The sequence below is a fragment of the Castor canadensis genome, chromosome 6, assembly GCF_047511655.1.
Source record: "Castor canadensis chromosome 6, mCasCan1.hap1v2, whole genome shotgun sequence".
Classification (NCBI taxonomy): domain Eukaryota; kingdom Metazoa; phylum Chordata; class Mammalia; order Rodentia; family Castoridae; genus Castor; species Castor canadensis.
Window position 1 is genome coordinate 39,280,243 of NC_133391.1, and position 9,656 is coordinate 39,289,898.

Here is a 9,656-nt window from a genome sequence, read left to right on the forward strand (position 1 = left end):
CTCCAGGAGAGATAGCTCTGTGTGGAGCAGTAGAGAAAAGTCCTAAAAGGGATTCTTTTGACTCCCCTGGCTCCAGGGAAGTAGGCAGACAAGTGTGGCCACACTGTGTGGCCTGTGCTTGCTGGACTTGTGATTGTGATGTGCAGGACCTGAGACTGGGCCCAGGAGGGGACGTGAGGATGACCTGGCCTGTGCTCTGGGGAGGCCAAGGCGGGGGAAGTGCCACCAGTGGCTGGCTGGTCCTGGATGGCTCCTGAGTTTGGTCATTGTTTTTCATACCAGGGTTTTCTTTTTCCTTTCTTCCTCCCTCCCTCTCTGTCCTTTCCTCTCTTCCTCCCTCCCCCTTCCTCCCTCCCACCTTCCCTCCCTCCCTCTTCCCTTCCTCTTTTTCTTCCTTCTGTCCTTCTTTCCTCTGTCCCCTTTTTCTTTATTCTGTCTTCCTTTCTGTCTCTTTCTCTCCTTTCTTCCTTTCTTTGAGATTCTCTACTTCTTGTCTTCCTTTCTGTCTCTTTCTCTCCTTTCTTCCTTTCTTTGAGATTCTCTACTTCTAAACACAAACCTTTTTTCTGATTCACCATGTCTGGTGTTCTGTTAAACCATTACTCTAACAGCACTAGCACGTGTCATTTCATCTGGCCTCCAGCAGTCTAGTGAGATGGGCACTGCTGTCTCCTTTACAGATGAGAAAACCGAGGTTCTGAGAGGTTAGCTGCCATGTTCCACGCCCTTCATGTCTCACCACTGATAGCTATAACTCTGTACCAACACTGTTTGAAAACATTTGTTTTCTAAGATGAGGTTCTTGCTATATAGCTCAGGCTGGCCTGGAACTCACGATCCCACTGCCTCAGCCTCTTGGGTGTAGGGACTACAGGTGGTGCCCACCACACCTGACTAAATACTTTTTATATTAACTCATTCAGTGCTCAAAACAGCACTGCAATAGAAATTGCTATTACTCCTGTTGAACAGATTGAGAAACTGAGGCACAGGAAGGTTATGTAATTTTCCCAAGGTCACAGCTGGTAATTGACAGAGCTGGGTTTGTGTTTTACTTCTTGATAAAGTCAGAAGCTATTCTTGAGTATTTGTTTTGCTTTTCACTTGACATCTGGGGAGGGTTGGCATCAGCTCTGCCGAGGACTGTCCTCTGGCAGGGGCATGCAGACAGCAGCTCTTCCAAGAGCCAGGCAGAGGAAGCAGGTTTGTGTTAGGGCAGCAGCACAGGGACCCCAGGGAGAGAGAGGAACACGCTCCCAACAATGCATGGTGCTCCACCCTGGAGGGGGTTCACCGAGGGACCCCTAGAGAGAGGAATAGGACCTTAACCCTTAAACTCATCACTTCATTATATCTGCCCCCAGCCTTCTGGAACTTTAACTGTGTCTGAAGCCTTGGCTCCAAGGCTGCCTCCTCTGGATGCCTTCCCTGATTGACTGTCCCCCACATCTGTAAAACTGTCAGTTTTATTCAGGTGACTGGAAGCCTAGGCACCCTGTGAGTCCATAGCTCATTTAGGGAAGGAGGCCCTCGTGGGCTGAGGCTCAGAACAGTCATTTGGGATGGAAGCCTCACACTGTATGAGTCAGTGCTACATTGCCACAATGAAGAGCCAGAGACAATGGAAAAGAGAATAGTTTCTCTTACCTTCGTGGTTCTAGGGGCTCACCAGGCTGGGTGACACCACTGTTTTGGGCTTCTGGTGAGGGTACCAGATGGCAATAGTGGCAATAGTGGCTAGAGCGTGTGTCCTCAAACTGCTCACAGCTTCAGGGAGGGAGGGATGCTTTTCTTAGATGCTAAGCATTGTTGTCACTGCATTCTGGGGACTGTCTCACTTCACCCTCTTAGCAACAGCATGGCTTGTTTTTTGTTGTTACTTGTTTTGTTTTTGGTAGCACTGGGGTTTGAACTCAGCACTCCTACAACTGACCCATGCCCTTCATTTTGCTTTAGGTTATTTTTCAGGTAGGGTCTCACGCTTTTGCTGGGGCTAGCCTAAGACCACCATCCTCCTCTGTAGTTGGGATGACAGATGTGCACCACCACACCTAGTTTTTTCTTGTTGAGATGTGGTCTTGCTTACTTGTTTGCCTGGGTTGGCCTTGAACTGCAAAGCTGATCTCTTTCTCCTGAGTAGCTGGGATTACAAGCATGTGCCAGCCCATCCAGCCCCAAACTCCATGAATTGATGTAATTTTTATCACTATATTACAGAGAAGGAAACAGAGGCCCAAGTGCTTGGTGGCCAAGGGGCCATATTGGGATGAACACAGTGTTGAAAACCTTGATATAAGAGTCTGGGATTCATCTCTGATTTGTCCCTTAACAAAAAGTCATGGACTCCTTCAATCTCCTGTAGCAACTAGGGAATTTGTCCACAGTAGCTGGTCCATAAACATTTACTTATTAACTGTTCAAAAACAGATCTAGTCTGACTATCAGTGAAGTAAGGTGGTTTTGAACTCCTGCCTCAGTCTCTTGAGGTCTTATGAGAAGCTGTTGGGATCTGAGGGGTGCCAGGGGACAACCCATGTCAGTGAAAACTTGATTCATGGACGCAAACAACCAGAATCCTTTATTAACGGCTCATCTTTCTTGTGTCCTCCACACACAGGCGAAGATACCATAAAAATGGTCCACAAATGATTGACGTTGAAAAAGCACTTGCTGGAAGGTTCCAGCATAGACTCAACTTGATCTGTTCCCCTCTGTCCACACCTCCAGTCCTGAACGGTGACCTCGGGCCAGAGTCGGACAAGATCTCCAGGAAGATTGCACACCTGACTGACTGTCAAGGGAGAAATCTGATTTTGAGAAAAACATAATGAATTTTTTTCCCCTCAGATTTACATTCAGTTCACAAAAATGGAGTTTGGGAGAAATTCTGCAAGCTATGGATGGTTTGGTTGATTGGACTTTTACTATGAAAACCCAGTCTGTAAGCACAAATCAATTGGGGAATAAGAGATGTCTCCTTTAGCCATTCTGTTGTACTGCTTCTTTAATCAGAGCAATTCTGGTACATTTAAAGGATTTTATTCACATGAAAGTGGATGTTCTATTTGGAATGTCTGGTGTGATATAGCTGAGCCCTGGAGATCCCTAAAGCACAAGACATATTAATGCTGAAAGAGGTGTGTGAGTCTCCTCTCCTTGCTTTAAGGAGGGAGAAACTGGGCTGGACCTGTGCCTCACACCCGTAATCCCAGCTACTTAGGAGGCAGAGATTGGGAGGACTGAGACGTTCGAGGCCAGTCCATGCAAAACGTTTGTGAAACCTGATCTCAACAAAGCAAGCTGCCCTGGAGGTATGGGACTGTCACCCAGCTATGCAGCAGACATAGGTAGGAGGAGAACCTTCTGAGACCAGCAAAAGCAAGAGACCGTATCTGGAAAATAATTAAAGCAAAAGGCCTGGGAGCATGGTTCAAGTGGTAGAGCCCTGAGTTCAAAGAGGGGAAACCCGTGTCCTGGGAACAAAAGTGACTTGGTGACTTGCTCACAGCACGGCCTCGTCTGTGGCCAGCTTTTCCCACACAGCTGGACATCGTCCATAGTTCTGAGGCACCTGACAAGGTGGATCAGCACTGGACCTGTCCTCGCCTGCCATCCCAGATGCCAATCATTGACCCCTTTCTGAATTTTGATTGTGTTGGTTTTCTGTCGTGGAAAATCTTCAAACACTTGAAATGTACCTAACTCCTTTGGACCCCTCACCCAGGGTTTGAGCTATTAACACAGGTCAGCGCTCTCATCCGTGCCTACTCCTGCGTCTCCCTCTAGCACAGACAACTGATTTGAAAGCAATCATCAATTATGCCCCAAAATGCCTTTCACAAGTGCCTTTATACTCCATAAGCTTCTTTGATGGCCAAGGGCACGTTACATAGAGTAGACAGGCACCATTTGCCCCTTGATAGAGGAAGTTGAGGCCCGGGGGTGTCATGAGATCCAAGTTTCTTAATTCATCTATTCTATCACAACAAAATCTCATTATAGCTCCCATCTTATTAAAATTATAGCCTTTAATTTTTTGTGAGGGATCATTAGGCCCCGACCTTGATCTAAACACTTCATAAGTAGCAGTTCATGTGGCCTTCACAGCACTACTATCAAGGAAGTGCTTTTATTTTTACTGTACCAGTGACAAATCTCAGGCCCAGAGAGGTTGACACATTTTCTCCAGGTCACCCAGCACCAGGATTTAAAACCCAGATATTTCTGATTCAGGAACTCATGGTCATAATTTCTATAATATGCTAATCTCATATACCAGAATCATACAAGTAGCACATACAAGGCAACTAATTTTCTGTGTTGGAAATACTTCTCAATTTACATTTCAGAATTTGTGTGAAATTAAATTACAGTTTTTAATCTACAAGACATTTCATAAACACGGATGTGATTTTTCTCTGTCTGAATTTGTGACGTTCCACAGGACTCAACAGCCAAGAGCTGAAAATAAGTCTTAGACTCGGAACCTGCCTGCCCTCACCACACACAGCCACTGGCCAGTGCCACACGGTCCCCACCTTGGCCGGGCCTCCTCTGGTCCTCTGTGGCCTTGGATAGACAAAGTTTTCCACCAGATTTTTTTCCCCCAGCCTCACTGATCCTTAAGATGTGACTCAAGGTACCACACCAACTTCAAAGATTTTCTGGGAGCCCAGCTGGGGCCTGGTGCGCCATTGCCAGGAGCACACAGAAAGGAGACCCATCCTCAGGCCTGCCTTAGTGGCAGTGTTTCCAGAGCCTTGCAGGGGCCCTGCTGTCAGCGAGCTGACTTTTTCTCACCCTTCCCAAGCAGAATATTCTTTCAGGGCAGTGTTCCCATGTTTGTGGGCCTGTGGTGTCCCCCCTTCCTTTTTTAAGGGCTTTCCCCCTATAAGTCTCTCTGTCGCTGAACAGCTGTGCTCTGATATGAGATAGAATGTTTTCTGTCCTCACCACAAGCTTCGGAACAAAAGGGTTTTAAGAACCCTGATAAATGAACAAGGTCGCTGGGAAGATGAAATGTTACCAACATCTCAAACAATCACAATCCTTGTGCATTTTGAACTGGTCGCCCTTTCAGAGCTGGGCCAGCCGGGTATTTTCTCTTAGAGCCTTGGAAACTGAGTCTCTTTTCAGTCTCCCTGTCGACCTGCCTTGGGAAAGTTGGTCAGAAGATGGTCTGCGCTGGCATCAAAGCCCTGAGCCCGCTTTCCCAAGGGTCCTCTGCAGAGGTGTGGGGAACCTGCCAGCACGGAGGCCAAGGCTGTGCACCTCGGCTCCTGGGATCTTCCAGTAGCTTCTGAGGCCTGACCCTGAGCCCACAACCGTCAACCTTGCTTGACCGAGCATTCTCAGTCTGCAGGCAGCCAGGGTCTTGAGTGTGTAAAGCCATCCTGTGGTCTGTGGTGCTACCCCTGACTTTCAAGTGGGGAAACAGAGTCAAGGAGGTGACTGACTTCCCCAGAGCTGCTTTGTAAGCCTGTGTGCGATGTTGTTCCAACTTGCAAGCAAGCAGAGGAGCTGGTATTCAAATCTCATTTTTTGGGACTCTGTTTTCTTTGGTTAAAAAGGAAATCTCTGAGTGTCTGTCCAGGGATGGCCACACAGGGGACTTCCAGGCTTTTCTGTCTCCTACTTCCACAAACCCGAGGGGCTCCCCTTTCATTAAACTCCTCTTCGATCCCAACCCTGCCTTCTACCCACACCCTCTGACATCCAGGGTGGCCTCGAACTACAGTCCTCCCAATTATCGCCTCCCAGGTAACTGGGATTACAGGCTGTGCATCTTTCTCAATTCCTTTTCATGTCATCCAAGTCCTAGGTCACTTGTGGGGGCTCACTGGCAGCCTAGTGCAGAGTCCAAACTCAGACTTAGCCCAAGTGTCTTCCTGGTATTGCCTTACATGGGAACAGAAAGGTCAAGGCTTAAAGTAAAATGACAGATGGAAAGAAAAGCCTCCCCCAGCCTGCAGATCTCCGTGAAATCCTTTATTATGGGATTTCCCCTGTTGGGGCTGCGAGGAGAAGCCTGCAGGCTCCCAGGGAAAGTCAACAACACAGAAAGGCACTGTACAGGCAGGCGATACTCACCACAGTGAGAACATATGACACGCAGTCCCAGGGGTGGGGGCAGCGAGGGGATGAGGAAGGGGGGGAGGAGAGGGAAGAAAAAGGGGAAATCACCAGCATCGTGATTTCACTTCCTGCCTGTTGGCACCATGCCTGCCCTCCTCCTCAGAGATCCAAAAAGGAGGTCTTTTAAAAAACGCAGTGGGGCCAGGCTCTGCTGGCTCCCACCTGTAATCCCACCTACTCAGGAGGTAGAAATCAGGAGGATTGCTGTTTGAAGCCAACCCAGGCAAATAGTTTGTGAGACCCTATCTCAAAAAAACCCAACATGAAAAGGGCTGGCAGAGTGGCTTAAGTGGTAGAGCACCTGCCTTGCAAGTATGAGGCCCTGAGTTCAAACCCCTACTGCCAAGATTAAAAAAAGAAACGTAGCAGGAAGAATTTAAGTTAGACCCAAAAAAGTTCATAGAAAGCAACTGAGTGCAGAGACCCAGGAAGAGATGGTCAAGCATCTAGCACCTTCATTGAAAAGCTTGAGCATTTATTTTTATTTATTTATGTAATTTTTTTGGTAATTCTGGGGTTTGAACTCAGGGCCTCGCACTTGCTAAGCAGATGCAGTAACACTTTGAGCCATACTCCTAGCTGTTTTTGCTTTAGTTATTTTTCCAATAGGGTCTTTCATTTTTCCCCATGTCAACCTGGACCACCATCCTCCCACTTATGCCTCCACATAGCTGGGATGACAGGCGTATGCAACCATGCCCAGTTCATAGGTTAAGATGGGGTCTTGATGACTTTTTGCCTGGGCTGGTCATGAATCGTGATTCTCCTGATCTCCACCTCCTGAGTAGCTGGGATAACAGGCATTATCTACCATGCCTGACCCTAAGAAGTGCATTTAAACTCATCATTCTGGTGGAATTTGGGGATGGGACTGTTCAGAGGCCCGGGATCACTTTCTGCCCTGTAGATTCAGGGGTTGAAGATAGGCCAGTCTTGGATGCATTTTCTCAGGCCAGAGCAGTGTCACGTCAGTGACCAAGGAACCACCAAGATGCCTATGGAGTCAGCTCTGGAAATTCTCATTTCTAGCCCCACACACCTTTCCTCCTTTGTCCTTATCCTTCCCCGCCCCCCAATTTCTAATTCCTTTTACCTTACTTTTGAAGCTTCTCATTACCTCTATGGAAAAACACAGATGGAGCATCTTTCTTGGTGGGGTTTTCATGTCAATAAAGAAAAAAAGTGACCCAGGACAGAACATGGATGGCTAAGCTCAGGAGTGGGTGGCTTGGGAAGGGCCTCATCCTCTGTAGGAAAAGAACAGTAGGGAGGTGAGTCTGAGTACAGACTGATGCTGGCCCACAGCGAGCTGCCTTCCCTAGCCTCCCTCCCTGAACTGGTTGCCTCCAGATCTTCCATGCGACAGGAAACTATGGGAAATGCAAAGAAACGTTTTTGCAGTGGCCTCTGGGTGTAGACTGGGGTTTCTTGAGTGGGGTGAGGAATGAATGGTGACCAGGGAAGGCTCTGTGAGGTCCACACCAGCTAAGTAGCTATGACACCTCACCCCCTGAAGTCTCTGCCTCTCCTTTGGCCAAAAAGAGTTATCTTCTTATCCTGCTTGCCTCACAGGGACACCAAGTGAGATCAAATTTGGAAAGTTGTTTGAATGGTTAAAAGGGACACTTGAGTGTGACCGTTGTTCTTCTGCATTTCAGAGAGTGGAGGAATAGGAAATGACAACAGGCTGCCCATCCCCTTCTGCCACACTTGGCCTCTGCAGTGGCGGCAACAGCGCCCTGCCAGGAGCCAGGGGGAGGAAAAGGGCCTCGGAAGCCAGCAGCATTGGGAACTCAGAGCGGAGTGTGGTGGGCTGAGCCTGTGGCCGGCAGAAACCACCCACCCAACTCCTTGCCGGCCTACTCCAAGCCCCAGGAAAGGCAGAGTTTCTGTGGAAACTGAAGCGTGTCTGTTGGACCAGGTTGGGGGTGGGGGCTGCCCTCTGCCAAATGGTGCCAGTGGGCATGGAGGGGGAGTGACAGCTGGAGGGTAGGGAGCTGGAGGCGGTTGGAGCCCTGCTTCTGCCAGCCTGAGCTAGGCCCAGGCACTGCCGCCTGCTCTCAGCTTAGGTGATTCATGGGGGGTTCTGGAGAGCCTGTGGGTGGGATGCCCATGAGGTCTGGGGCCAGCAGGCAGGGCAGAAGGAGAACACCACACATCAAAAGCAGAAAGGAGTTGGGTTGGGCCTGGCAGGCCCTGGCTGGCTCTTCCTCAATGGAGGAGTCCCTTTACTTGGCTAGAATCATCTGGAAAGACCATGGGCCTCCTGGCTGCTCTTGGTGTGCAAAGCCCTCCTGTTGCCCTCCGCCCCACTCTCCATACTCATAAGCACCACTGTACCCTCAGGGGCTCTCAAATGGCAAAGCCTCTCTGTCTGCTCCTGTGAGCACACGCGTGTACCGACACTCCAGCAGGCTGCCTTTCTGCCTGGCCATCTTGCCCAGAATGGTGGCTCACAGGGCAAGAGGCAGGGAAATGGAAGCCACTGAGAAATCTAGCTGGGGTGACTGTTGCCACTGCAGTGCTCTGGGCTTTTACATCAGCCCTTCGGGTAATCTTACCATCCTAAACACTGGGTAGCACTTTTTATGGCCTGACATTTTAATGGCCTGATTCTCTCATAAGAGGATCCATTACCCTGTCTGCAGTACACGATAGTTTCAGACCAATTGAACCCACGTAGCATAGCTTGGAAAAACTAAAATGTAGCCAAGCATGGTGGTACACATCTATAATCCCAGCTACACAGGAGGTAGGAGGATCACAGTCTGAGCCTGGCCATGGGGAAAAATATGAGTTCCTATTCGAAAAATTTAAAAAGAAAAAAAGGGCTGGGGGTGTGGTTCAGGTGGTAAAACACCAGCTTGCAAGCGAGAGGCCCTGAGTTCATACTCCAGTATTGCCCAAAAAAAGAAAATGCAGTTATTTCTACACAGTGCCATTGACCAATGACCTTGGCTTCTCTGGCCCAAGTACAGTGCTCGACACTTGTTGCAGTCCCAATACTGGTGATGCTCCCCCGCCACCCTCCATGTGTGGCTTTGGGAGAGTGACTTTGCCTCTCTGGGCCTATCGTAGTCCATGTTCTGTTGCGGTAACTAAATATTACAGGCTTGGCAAGTTATGAAGATTGGAGGTTTATTTAGATCAGGGTGTCGGAGGCTTGGAAGTGTAAAAGTATGGCACCAGCACTGAATGAGCGTGGCATGGCATGGCAGGGTCATCGTACAGCACGACAGAGCAAGTGCACTAACTTGGGCCCTCTTCTTCTTCTTCTTGAAAAGCTGCCAGTGGCACAGGGGTGCCCACTCTCTTGAGCTCACCTAACCCTAATCACCTCCCAAAGGCCCCAACTCCAAATACCATTGACATCTGGATTTGGGGGCCAAGTTTCTGACACACACTGGGGGACACATCAAACCCTCTGAGAGCTTCAGATTCCTCATCCTGAAAGGGAGGGAAGGAAAACTCAATAATAACGAGTAATAATGATGCCAGCTTGCTAACTTTTCTCTACTTTC

At 48.9% G+C, this 9,656-nt stretch overlaps 1 long non-coding RNA gene across 1 annotated transcript in view; it reads left to right on the plus strand.

The window, feature by feature from the left end:
* Positions 1–4,633, plus strand: part of LOC141424076 (uncharacterized) — a 28,623-nt gene extending 23,990 nt beyond the window's left edge. Inside the window, exon 3 of the long non-coding RNA XR_012448904.1 lies at positions 2,618–4,633. This is a non-coding gene — a long non-coding RNA (uncharacterized lncRNA). The remainder of the gene's footprint in view (positions 1–2,617) is intronic.
* Positions 4,634–9,656: the final 5,023 nt, after the last annotated feature.